This window comes from Mastomys coucha, unplaced genomic scaffold (genome assembly GCF_008632895.1).
Source record: "Mastomys coucha isolate ucsf_1 unplaced genomic scaffold, UCSF_Mcou_1 pScaffold5, whole genome shotgun sequence".
Lineage (NCBI taxonomy): Eukaryota > Metazoa > Chordata > Mammalia > Rodentia > Muridae > Mastomys > Mastomys coucha.
In genome coordinates, this window is record NW_022196911.1 from 58,121,677 (window position 1) to 58,133,385 (window position 11,709).

The 11,709-nt window shown below is 47.6% G+C and overlaps 2 long non-coding RNA genes across 3 annotated transcripts in view; both read right to left on the minus strand.

Annotated features, from left to right (window-relative positions):
* The window catches only part of LOC116077463, a 7,743-nt gene extending 2,165 nt beyond the window's left edge, over nt 1–5,578 (minus strand). Inside the window, exon 1 of the long non-coding RNA XR_004113249.1 lies at nt 5,496–5,578. This is a non-coding gene — a long non-coding RNA (uncharacterized LOC116077463). The remainder of the gene's footprint in view (nt 1–5,495) is intronic.
* Nucleotides 5,579–7,675: 2,097 nt separating this feature from the next.
* LOC116078257 lies at nt 7,676–10,479 on the minus strand. 2 transcript variants are annotated; one of them, XR_004113468.1, is made up of 4 exons: nt 10,054–10,479; nt 9,746–9,808; nt 8,503–8,552; nt 7,676–8,148 (listed from the first exon to the last, which is right to left on the minus strand). It is a non-coding gene; the product is annotated as an uncharacterized LOC116078257 (long non-coding RNA). The 2 variants fall into 2 exon arrangements; XR_004113467.1 differs by lacking the exon at nt 7,676–8,148 and having other exon boundaries at nt 8,374–8,552.
* Nucleotides 10,480–11,709: the final 1,230 nt, after the last annotated feature.

Below are 11,709 nucleotides of genomic sequence, written 5' to 3' on the forward strand. Positions count from 1 at the left end.
ACTCAGAAATCCGCCTGCTTCTGCCTCCCAAGTGCTGGGATTAAAGGCGTGTGCCACCACCGCCTGGCCATATTTCTTATTCAATTTAAACAACGCTGTTTGTTTGAAACACTGCTCTCTTTCCTCCCAAGGAGCCTCAGTCTTCATGGTGAGGCCTGGAGAGTGTGCAAGCCAGCCACCCTGCTACACAGTAGCAATGGCTGAGGGAGTATTATGGTTTGGATAGAAAATGTCCAACAACCGGCTCACCTGTTGCTGCAGTCCATCTAGAGGTGCTGTTTAGGGATGTTATGGAGACTTTGGGAGGTGGGGCCTAGCTGGAAGTAGGTCACTGGGTAGGGTCACTGGGGGTCATATGTTTTCCCAGTCCCCATCAGGTTCTCTTTGCTTCTTCTTTGACATCATGCAAGTAGCCTCAGCCCCACACTCCCAGCACCATGATATTCTGCCTCCCCATAGACCAGAATCAGTGGACCTGAGAGCTACAGGCTTTCCCCTTAGAAACTGTGAGCCCAGATGAATACTTCTTCCTTTAGGCTGTTCTCTCAGGGGCTTTGGCATAACTACATAAAGATGGCTGACACGGGAGAGTGCCAAGGACGGATAGGATGAGGGAATGAACACTTCCTCCAGCCCCAGAAAACGAGAGGGTTCTTGATGGGGACTGGATAATCTAAATTAGACCTGAAAGAAGAGTGGTATGTTAATGGGTAGGAGTAGGCAGGGGTGGGGGGCCAGGGGAGGTAGAACACCTTCTGGAAACCTGCAAAGGTGTGACCAGCAGGAACCACCAGTGAAAGGCTATGGATGCAGTCAGAGTTGAATCTTAAGGTGGCTGGCATCCGTCAACTCTGAAATAGTTCTTCACTGCAGATGGGTGTAGTCTGATTTATGGTGTGAAACCGATGTGCATTCAGTACAAACCATACTTTCCTGACGTCAATGGCGGGGAGCCGAAGCTCCGACCCAGCCAAGGATCACGAGGAGAAAACAGTGACCCTCAAGTGTCCTGTGTTTCTAAGCTACAGTGATGGGTTGGTTGAGTGGATCGGATTCCACTTGGACTTGATGCTTTCATCTCATGCCGTTTATCAGGCCATCACCCATCTTAAGTTGAGGAGCACCTGTCGCCGCAGTCAGTGGCTGTCTCAAGCCTTCCCAAGTGTGTCACCACCGTCTGCTTCCACTGTCTAGCCCCACCCCCCAATCTACCCACAACCAAGGAATAAAATTGTGAAGCTGCCTCATCCCTGAGCCTTCAGGTCCTCCTGACCTGCTAGCTAGACTCTTCTCTTTACAGTTCTCACACGGGTGGGAGGAGAGTCACTGATAAAAACCTCCCTGAAGCCAGATCTAGAGAATGACAGAATCCTGGCCACCAGCTTTTAAAGTGGTGCCCTTCCAGGTTTGCTCACCCCAGTTACACATCCTCAGCAGCTATGCGCTTATTGACAGAGGCCAACAGCCATTACCATGCTGTGCCCAAACAGAAGTTTTAATAAGTGAGATTCAACTGGGAGAAATCTAAGTTACAGCAGTTTTGGTCCACACGACAGTGAGCTGGGGGAAAGAAGGCTAAGTTGCTAGGACACTGTTGTGACAGTGTAGACACTGGGGCTAACCCTGGTCAGCGGGGTCCTCCCTCCTTCTCATCGAACACTTGAAGTACGATCCCACATGGCAAGGCAACCTCAGAGTGAAGCAGTAGTGCAGATCTGAGAGGGGAACCTCTCAAGATTGTACCAAGGAGTGAAGGCACTTGAGCCCCCATTACTGTCTGAGTCTGCCTTGTATGGGGTTCAAGAGGAAGAGCTTAGTTCCTAAGGGGTACAGTGAAGGTGGCTTTCTGCTTTGATTGACAGGCTTGGATTATATAAACCCTTGGTCACTGAGCATGACCCCTCTCAGATGCATCTGACTTTAATCATAGACAAGCCCACTTATGTGTATGTATAAGATGGTAAATACGGGATTCCTTCTAAAAGGTCACTTGAGGACACACTTTTACTGTGCATGTACCCCAAATCAGTTCAGGCTGGCTTGACCTTTCAGTCTGAGAATATGTTTGAATAGAAACTGTCTAAGTTTGATAGTCATTAGAGAGGGGGAAACCTGTTCTGTTGTTCAGGTGTGTGTGTGTGTGTGTGTGTGTGTGTGTGTGTGTGTGTGTGGTATATGTATAACCTGATCGAGGTGCATAGTTGCTTTGCATTAGAAATGAGCCAGAGGAACATAGAGGAGAGAGTGGCCATAAAAGACCCTGCTAAGAAAGAGATCCAGAAATATTTTCAGACACTACAACCACACCCTGTCCTGTCCATTTAGGTTGTTTTGAGGCCATTTTCCTGGTCCCAGAGCTATATTACCTAAACGTAAGAGAGTGGTTTAATAACTTAGCAGTGGTTTGGGTACCATGAGAAGTGCTAGGGAAGTGGTGTGGAGGCAGATGGGGTCCCAAGCTCTCTAAGGGGCAGGAGTACAGCTCTCAACCAGGTAGGAACAAGGCATGAGTACCTCAGGACTGGAGGAGGACACTGCCGGTCCTGGCCTGGGACACTTGGGACAGTGACATGGGTCTGAGCTGATTTAGGTAGTGGGAACAGGGCAAAAAGCCATAGCTGTCCACATTCTTAGATTCCAGTCTCCAGAGCTAACCCAGGAACACAGACAAAGGAATCCAAGTGTGGCAGGATCAGCTGGAGGAGCTAAGGTTGGTGTCCACCGGCACAGATTGATGCCTCGGACCATCCACAGATGGAGAGATAAAATACACATGGGGTAAAGTAGCAGTGTTGGACTCAGGTCAAGATAATCTAGGTCTAGAACCCATGCTTCTAACCACTAGGGATCACTGCCCAAGACTGGCAGGGGAGTTGGTATTCATCTGTGCTGTAGAGTTTTATGTTAACTTGACATAAGCTAGAGTCACTGGAGAAGAGGGAGCTTCAACTGAGAAAAATCCCTCCATGAGAGTGATCTGTAGGCAAGTCTATGAGGCATTTTCTTAGTTAGCGATTGGTGGGGAAGGGCCCATTATGGGTGGTACTATCCTGAGCAAGCCACGAAGAGCAAGCTGGTAAGCAGCACTCCACCATGGCTTGTGCATCAGGTCCTGCCCCTAGGTTCCTGCCATTTGAGGCCCTGTTCTGACTTCGTTTGGTGATAAACAGTGGCAGGGAAGTATAAACCAAATAAACCCTTTCTTCCACAACTTGCTTTTGGTAGTAGTGTTTCATCACAGCAATAGTGACCCTAAGGAAGACCCTACCCCAACTGGCCTCCTGCCCAGGTTCCCACTCCATGCCGATGCTCACCAATATTTTTAGATATGTTAGAATAACTACTAGTCCTGATAAAGAAATTGACATGGGGCTGTTTTTCCTGCATGCTGGGACACATTTATTCTAACAAGAGAATAAGAGGTGTGAGAATGGTGTCTTACTATCCTCTCCTCTGTGCTGAGAACTAACTTGCACTGAATGTCAGTATGGTGTTGGGTGTGGCTTACCCAAAGGTCCCTGCGGTAGAAACTGGGTTCTTGGTGTGGTGATGGGGACATGGTGGGATCTTTAGAAGGTGATACATGAGCAGTCCTCAGACTGGCCTCTCCTTCTCTCTGGCTTCCTGTGTGGCCACGCATTCTCTCCCTTTTGCATGTTTCTCCCCATGAGGTGATGTAGCCAAGGGACTCTCTCATCTGAGTGGATGCTCTGCTCTTCAGATTGCCAGTCTCCAAGGTTGTGAGATAAATAAACCTTTCTCTCTTAAGTACCCAGCCTCAGTCACTTTCGTTATAGTAACAACAGTGGCCTAACCTATGCGTGATGTTCATTCAAAGGAGCAGTAGTTCTTCTCTTCCTCTCTCCTCAAAATGCCAATTGAATTAATTTCTAGGTTTTAGTCCTTCTAGAGACCACTGAAGGTGAAGGGGGAAGAGCAAAATCTCTTTACAAACCACAGCAAATCACCGTACCTTATTGAAATAAATCACCGTCCTCCATTTTAAAGGTGATGTGATATACACTAAATACATTTTCTGGAGGCTGGAGAGAAGGCTCTGTGGTTCTGAGCATTTGCTATTCTTGCAGAAGACCCACACTCAGTTCCCAGCACATGCTGTGGCTGCTCATAACCATCTAGAATGCCAGTTCTGGGGATCTGATGTCCTCTTCTGGCCTCTGGGGTTGGTATATGTGTGTGGTACACACACATACATACTTTAAAAAAAAAACATTAAAAAGTGCATTTTCTGTGACTGGTTTTCAGTGTAGATTTCTTTCAAGGCCCGGGGTCCCATCTCCAGCACACACCCTGTTAAAAAAGAACTGCATTTTCCTCCTCTCATCTAATTCCCTCCCCCTCAACTCTTCAACATAAATTCTGGCTGAAAGCTCACCCTGTGCTCTTCAACAATCTCCGTGGTTTTTCATTTCTTATTCAAGCAAGTCCTGGCCTGTTTAGAAACCACAGGACTCCACTTATGCCTTCCATCTTCCCTACCTGCCCTGCCTGTGTCACCAAACCCCAAAGTTCACAAAGATGTCTTTAGCCAGAAGAGAGAGGGTATATCATTTTGCATGTTAAAACCTTCCTTCCTGTAGACACTTGCATAAGAAGCCTGGGCTGGAAGAGTCACATGCCACAGGGCCCCTCAGTCCCTGGTCCTGGGCTGGCTGGTACACTCAGCACCCTGGATGCTCAGCCAGACCTCCCTTAATGGAGCTTGGGCTGCATACAGCTGTCAGATCTGGTTTTCATGCTACTCACACGGCCCCAGGTTGGGCCTCCTTCCTTGGCATTGGAACATCATTCCTGGCTGTCTCATGACCTCCCCAGCCCTTCACTTCCCCACTACCAAGAGATTTGATCCCATTTCCAAGACCTGGCACAACCCACTATATTCACAGCCTCCATACCACCCTGAAAACCCTTCCAATAACATTTCCCTAAGTACAGTGGGTGCTTTCATCTCCTGATTTTTTTCCTTTAAATTTTCCTACTGACTAGGTGTTGCCAGACCGGACACTTAAAAGTTAATTTACAGAGTCCCGAGTTTCCTTTAGGGAACACAAGTTGAGATGCCAAAATCTCTGCTTTTCAAAGAATGTGATGTTAAAAACCACCCAGCTGGGTCCCAGACTGTAATTAAAAAGAAAAAAAGAAAAGAAAAAGGAGAAGGAGGACAAGAAAGGAGGAGGAAAAGGAGGAGAGGAGAAGAACAAAAATATAAGATGAGAAAGAAGGAAGAGGAGGAGGAGGAGGAGAGGGAGGGGAAGTGGGAGGGGGGAAGAAGGAGAAAAAGACGACGACAATGACAACGACGAGAAGACGACGACGACGACGACGACGACGCAGCACCACCACCACCACCACCACCACCACCATCACCACCACCACCGGAGTGTCCAACGGTTGAAGCGTTTTGATTTACATATCATTTTCTCCCAGATAACCTGAATTCTTCCAACAGAGCACGTTATGTGTGTGTTACTTACAAGAAACCATTCCTGGCCCACCTTAACCGCCTTTCCCCTTCCTTAAGCTTCTGGGAGCTGCCAGCAGATGGCGCGAGCTTGCCTGATTTTTTTTTTTTTTTTTTTTTTTTCCTTGTGGCCTTGGGAGTCAGACAGGGAGGTAGGTGGGGGAGGAGGCCTAAAGTCAGAAGAACGCTGAGCCCAGGCCAAGATTTCTTCTGGCATCTGGAATGCATTAAAAACAACCCACAGGCTGAATATAATTCTCCTTCGAAGAGAGTGGGGTGGGGAGACAAGAAGAGGGAAGGAGGAAGGGAAGGAGGGAGGGAGGAAAACAGAGCGGGGAGGGGAGAGGCAGCAGGGTTGAAAATGGCCGGGAAAGGCAGAGAAGCCAATGGGTCATTCTGGAGAAGTGTGCCTTGTCCATGTCAGCTGCCAGCGTTTCTGTTCTGGGTGAACAAGGTGACGTGGTTGAGAGGAGGAAGTAAGCCACAACCAGAGGGTTCTAACGCAGGATGCTGGGCAGGGATTTCCAATGTTCTCCAGCAGGCTCCTCCTCACTGGCATGGAGGTATCTGCTCTTGGGGGCACCTCCTCTGCACGCAGCCATATCAGCTTACAGTACAGCATACCCGTGCTTATGGAGGCGGTGAGCATGTTCAATTCCAGGGACTGATAGGTCTTCTCTGTCACTAACCTTCACTCCTCCAACTCCCAATTCAATTTCATTTTCTCCTGGGCCTTGACAGAAATTGGTTCTTTTTGTTTTTTGGTTTTTGTTTTTGTTTTTCAAGACAGGGTTTCTCCGTGTAGCCCTGGCTGTTCTGGAACTCACTCTGTAGAGGAGGACTGGCCTCGAACTCAGAAATCCGCTAGCCTCTGTCTCCCAAGTGCTGGGATTAAAGACATGCGCCACCACTGCCCTGCAACAGACATTGTTTTTAACAGTTGCTCAACCACGCCACCTAGTGCTTAGCAGGTGCTGTGTGAACAGCAAGCAAAAGACAATTGAGGAAGGAGGCAGCTGACTGTGAGTGGGGACCAGTTTTAGGTCGGTTCTTCTTTCTACTCCTGACACCAGAGGACAAAGATGCCCATTTGGATAAGCTGGGAGAGAGCTGGGCTGGTTTATGTCTGTCCATTGGCAGGTCGTGCCATGGTCCTGAAGAGACTGTGCAGAGCTACCAGGAACTCTACTACAGGAACTATGAGGCTAGGCTAAGCTGCCTGAGGGTGTCCAGGTTAAGCTGCCTGAGGGTGTCCAGGCTAAACTGCCTGAGGGTGTCCTTTGCCCTTCACAGGTGCAGTGCTGGGAGTCTGATCCTTGGTAAGCAGTATTGGGTGGGGATGTGGAAGCTTTAGTTGCTGCCTGGTGAGAAGGCCGTCACAGTGTGCTTTGTCTACCGGTTATGAGAGCATCCACCAGGAAGCCTATGCTAGATGCTGGCCTCTTGTCCTTGAGTTTGTGAAACTTTGAACTAAAGAAACCTTTTTCCTTAATAAGCTATGGAATCATGGGTGTTTGGTTTTAGCCACAGACAATTAACTAGTACAACCACCCTGTCAGTCTGTCTCATTTCCATGGTTATGCTGAAGTGAAGGACGTGGGCCACCACGAATGGCGCTTTCACATACAACAGGTACCAGCAGAGCCTTAGAATCCTCCCCATAGGGCTTGCTGAGTGACACAGCTAAGCCCCCAACCTGACCTCGGAGCCCACTGCCATTTTCTTGCCCTTGTAGTCCTGCCAGCCACCCTTTTGGCTCTTCCTGCTTTGGCTCAATATCAGCCCCACAGGCCAAGTCACCCTCAGCCCCTCTCCTCCCCTCTTCCCCCCCACTCCCCTCTCCTCCCTCCTCCTTTCCCCTCTCTTCTCCCCTCCCCCTCCTCTCCTCTCCCCTGCCTCTTGCTCTCCCCTCTCTTCTCCTTCCCTTTCTTCTCCTCTCCTCCCTTCTCTTCTCCCCTCCTCCCCTCCCCTCTCTTCTCCTCTCCTCTTCCCCTCTTCTGCCTCGTGTAGAAGTCTGCAAAGAGCTGGGAGTGCTTCTTTTCATGTTCATTCTAGTGTCAACTCCAAGTAGTGGTTGGCACCACAGACTAGAGCCAGTGTGAGAAGTCAGATCTTTCCCTCTGCTGGATAATTTGAGCCCATTATGCAAGCTTCCATGGCCTCAGTTTCCTCATAGAAAAAATGGGACAACAATAGCAGCTATACCATTGCGTTGTTTTGAGGGATGAGTGGACACATTTAAGTTGCTTACACGGGGCAAGCACTTGACAATAGTCGCTGAGGTTAATGGCTTCCCTTCTCTCAAATCTGCTTGTCTTCAGGGAGTTCTGCTTTATGGGAAAGGGAATGTGGGTGGCTGTATTAGCTTGTGCCTGGTCCTCTGGACTGATTGTTTCCAAACAGCAAAGTAGGTTTGGAAACTCTCTTAGGATGTGTGAGGGAGCAGGGGACTTAATTTTCTGTGGCAGGGTTAACTGTCTATTCCCAAAGCCCCATGGCCTTTCTTCTTGGACACAAGCTAAACTACATTTCCCAGCCTCCCTTGTGGGACTTCATTCTGTGTCACCATAATCAGAGCCTCTGTGATACCAGAGTGTCAATCTCTGTACAGTTCTCAAGGCTGGCTCCGTCTCCATCTTTCATTTGGTTGAAGAGGACACCGAGTTCTGGGAGAGAGACGAGACAGAAGGATTTTCCATCTTCAGAGGGATGAGGGAAGCAACTCCAGCCCAAGGAAGACAAATTTTACCCTGTTAAGCCCACAAAATGTATCTTAAGATCACTTTATACCAAGCCAATGTGTTAAAATTAATTTTGCGATGTTATCTGTTAATTTTTCTGTCCTAGGATGTACATGTTCTAATTCATATAGAAAGATGCAGAAGTTCACATTTACAAGTTAAGGCTCAACCTTTTAATAACAAATGAACATCTTGGATACCTCTCCATGGTATTTGAGTGACTTAAATCCTCTCATAGGCTGGTGTACACACAATTAGTGACCTTTGGCCACATCTCACCTTCAGAAACACTCTGCCATCTTTCATTTCTCTTTGTGACCTGCTGTCACCTGGGGAAAGCACAGGGAAAATGAACAAGAAGGCAAGTAAAACATTTTGCCAAAGCTCTTGACTGGGTTGGAGGAATAACTTAGAATGTTCTGTAGAACAGTAGAGTAAGTATGACTGACAACAGTTAATTTCAGAATAATGGAGGGGATTTTGAATGTTCCCGATGCAAGGAAATGATAGCTTTTTAGGGTAGTGGCCTGTGCCAACAGCTCCACTAACCATTATATGCCCGTATCATGATGTCACATTAGAGTCCACTAAAATGTAATTGTACACGCCAATAAAACTGTTAAAAGACAATGTTAGCAATTAGGAAAGTAGAGGGAATTAGAAGACTAAAGAGTTTTGTCTCTGATTCTAACTTGGTAACTACAGGCAGGGGATGTTTTCCCTGGGTGTCCAAGTCCTTGTCTTCAGAATGTGGTTGCTCTGCCAGATGGTTCTGGAAGCACTTCTTATCTCTAATGTTTGATGAACTCTGTAGTTGTCTGGTTTCAAGTGGGTGTGAGCTTCCTTTGGGACTAAGAACGGCTTTAAAGCATCCATGGTGAAGTCCTTGCTTTGCCCAGGGGCTAAGCATCCATGGTGAAGTCCTTGCTCTGCCCCGGCTCTGGCTAAGCATCCATGGTGAAGTCCTTGCTCTGCCCTGGCTCTGGCTAAGCTGCTCCCATGGAGGCATTCCCTAGCTGCTCTCTGGGAACATGCATCTGCATGGAAAATTTAAGATTGGATCTGACATGGCCCGTTCATGGATCCTCAGAACTCCAACTTCTTGTAGCTATCTCCTCTTTCCAGTTCCTGCTCCCACACTGCTTCCTGTGAGGAAAATTCTTGTGTTTCTAAAGACCCCAACGCCCAAACTGTCTGCTCCAAGGCAATGTTTTGAATTACAGATGTTTGTGCTCAATGGCCTCCAAACATCTCTGAGGCCAGCATGCTCCTGGCACAGCCGTACAGCATGTGTTCATATCCTAGTTAGGACCAAAGCCAAAGCAGGAGCGGCTGTCCTCAGGGCTGGGATTTTAATATGATGCTAGAGCCTCCAGGGTGAGCACTTCCTCGTCTGACCAATCCACAGACAGAAAGCCCAACTTTCTATGAAACTCAAGAGTTCTATGCAGATCAGTGTGTATGATGGGAGTTCCATTTTCAAAGCTTGTGTTTGACTTACCACAAAGAGAGGTATGCTCACCTTAATTATGTCGTTAGCGGCTTCATTCTGATTCATTCCTGTTCACTCTGGTTTCAGATTCACCTGATGATAGAACACATAACCTCACCAAGCAAGTTCACTTAGTCATTTCAAACATTTTCTATTTTTTTTTTTTTTTAATTCTGGCCTAACATTCTTCAACATCTACTGTGTCTCTTGCAGAAACACTGAGACAAGCATGGTTGGAATAGTTACATCACTGTGACAAATTACCCAGCAAAGACAATGTAAGGGAGAAAAAGGAATTCATCAGGGTTCATGATTTCAGAGAGTTTAGTCTAACCTACCTGGAAAGGCGTGGTGGAAAGATTCCGTTTGTGGTGGCAGTCATTCGAAGCAGAGGATGCATCAGAGGCTAAGCTAGAACTGTCAAAGGCCTACCCTATCGCTCTACCTCAGCTAGCTGGCCTCATTTCCTAAGGATTTAAAATAGTGCCACCCACTGAGATCAAACATCAAGATCATGGGCTTGGGGACATTTTGGATTCAAACCACAGTAGGTGGGGTGAGCTGGAGTGAGAGGCATCAGCTGTAGGGATGTTGTGGGTCAGTGCTGGCGCTGCTGTGTCTTTTGTCCTGTCTGCTTTGTAGTTCCCTGGCAGTCAGACCTGATGCCTGATGGCTGTCCATCGCTTCTCCTCCTCTCTATGCATCATTGGAGCATAAGCCCACAGCGGCCCACTAATCCCTGGGAGATGTGCAGGACTCTATAAGGTCACTTGAGGCTTAGTTACCTGGACACCACATTCCAGAATCTATCTACTGTCTTGACGGTCATTTGTCTGTCAGGGGGGTGGAAATCTCACTTAAAAAGAGGCAGAAACTCTGTCTCTAGGGTGGTGGTTGGGGGAGGGAAAGAATGAATTAGTGAATCAGGATAAATTCAGATGAAGCGATCCTTACGTTCCTTTCAAGTCCTTGTCTTAAGTAGGTTTGAGGGTGGGTTGGGAGAGTCTTGCTATGGAGCGCTTGTCTGAGCGAAGCTGAAGGACCACCTTTCAGTGGCTGCAAGTTGACTGGGTTCACAGCATTCCTGAATCACTTTAGCAAGGACCCACTTGTTGGCCTGTTCTCTGCCAATAGGAGAGGTGTAGGACACATCTTCATCACGAGATCGAGATGCCTGAGAGCATCATAGATCAGATGACAATCGCTGACCCAGCATCGGTGTAATGTCCACAGCATTGACAGCAAGAAAAAAAAGTCCTCAGTCCTTTATCTTCCTCCTTCCCTCCCCTCTCTGCCCCCTCTGCTATCTCCTTCCCTGTCCTCATGACAGTGGCGGTGGGTGCCCTTGATTTCAGCTACTTCCTCGACTTCCCTAGTATCAGTAGCTCTGTCTTATCCACCGCCCCCTCACCCCCAGAAGTAATAAACAAAAAACAATGCCACACATTGCCAGACATCCCTGTTGGGTAGAATTGTTCCCTGGCTGAGAACCACACTGGTTTAGACAAATTACAAATGTTAAAAAAAGAAAAAGAAAAAAAAATCTCAGCAGTGACTGCTTTTACATGCTGTAGATTATGGTGTCTAACAGTAGCAGATGGTTAAAAATTACTGATAAAAATAAACCATTGGGTTTTATTCTAAGCCTAATACTTGTTATTTGGAACACTCTCCACCTCAGTATCGTGGAAACAGTGGGAGGGCTGGAGAGGCACCTCAGCAGTGTAGAGCACTGGCTGCTTTTCCAGAGGACTCAGGTTCGATTCCCAGCACTTACACGACAGCTCCCAACCATCTATAATCCAGTTCCCAGGGGTTCCAACACCCTCTTCTGATCTCCTCTGACACCAGACATGCACACGGTGCACACACAGACAGGCAAAACATTCATATGCATAACTTAAAAACAAAAAGAAGCAATGTGACCTGTTTTGCCATTCGAATGTCACTTAGATTATGCCTTTATGTTTTGGTCTCTTCTTTACCATTAGTGA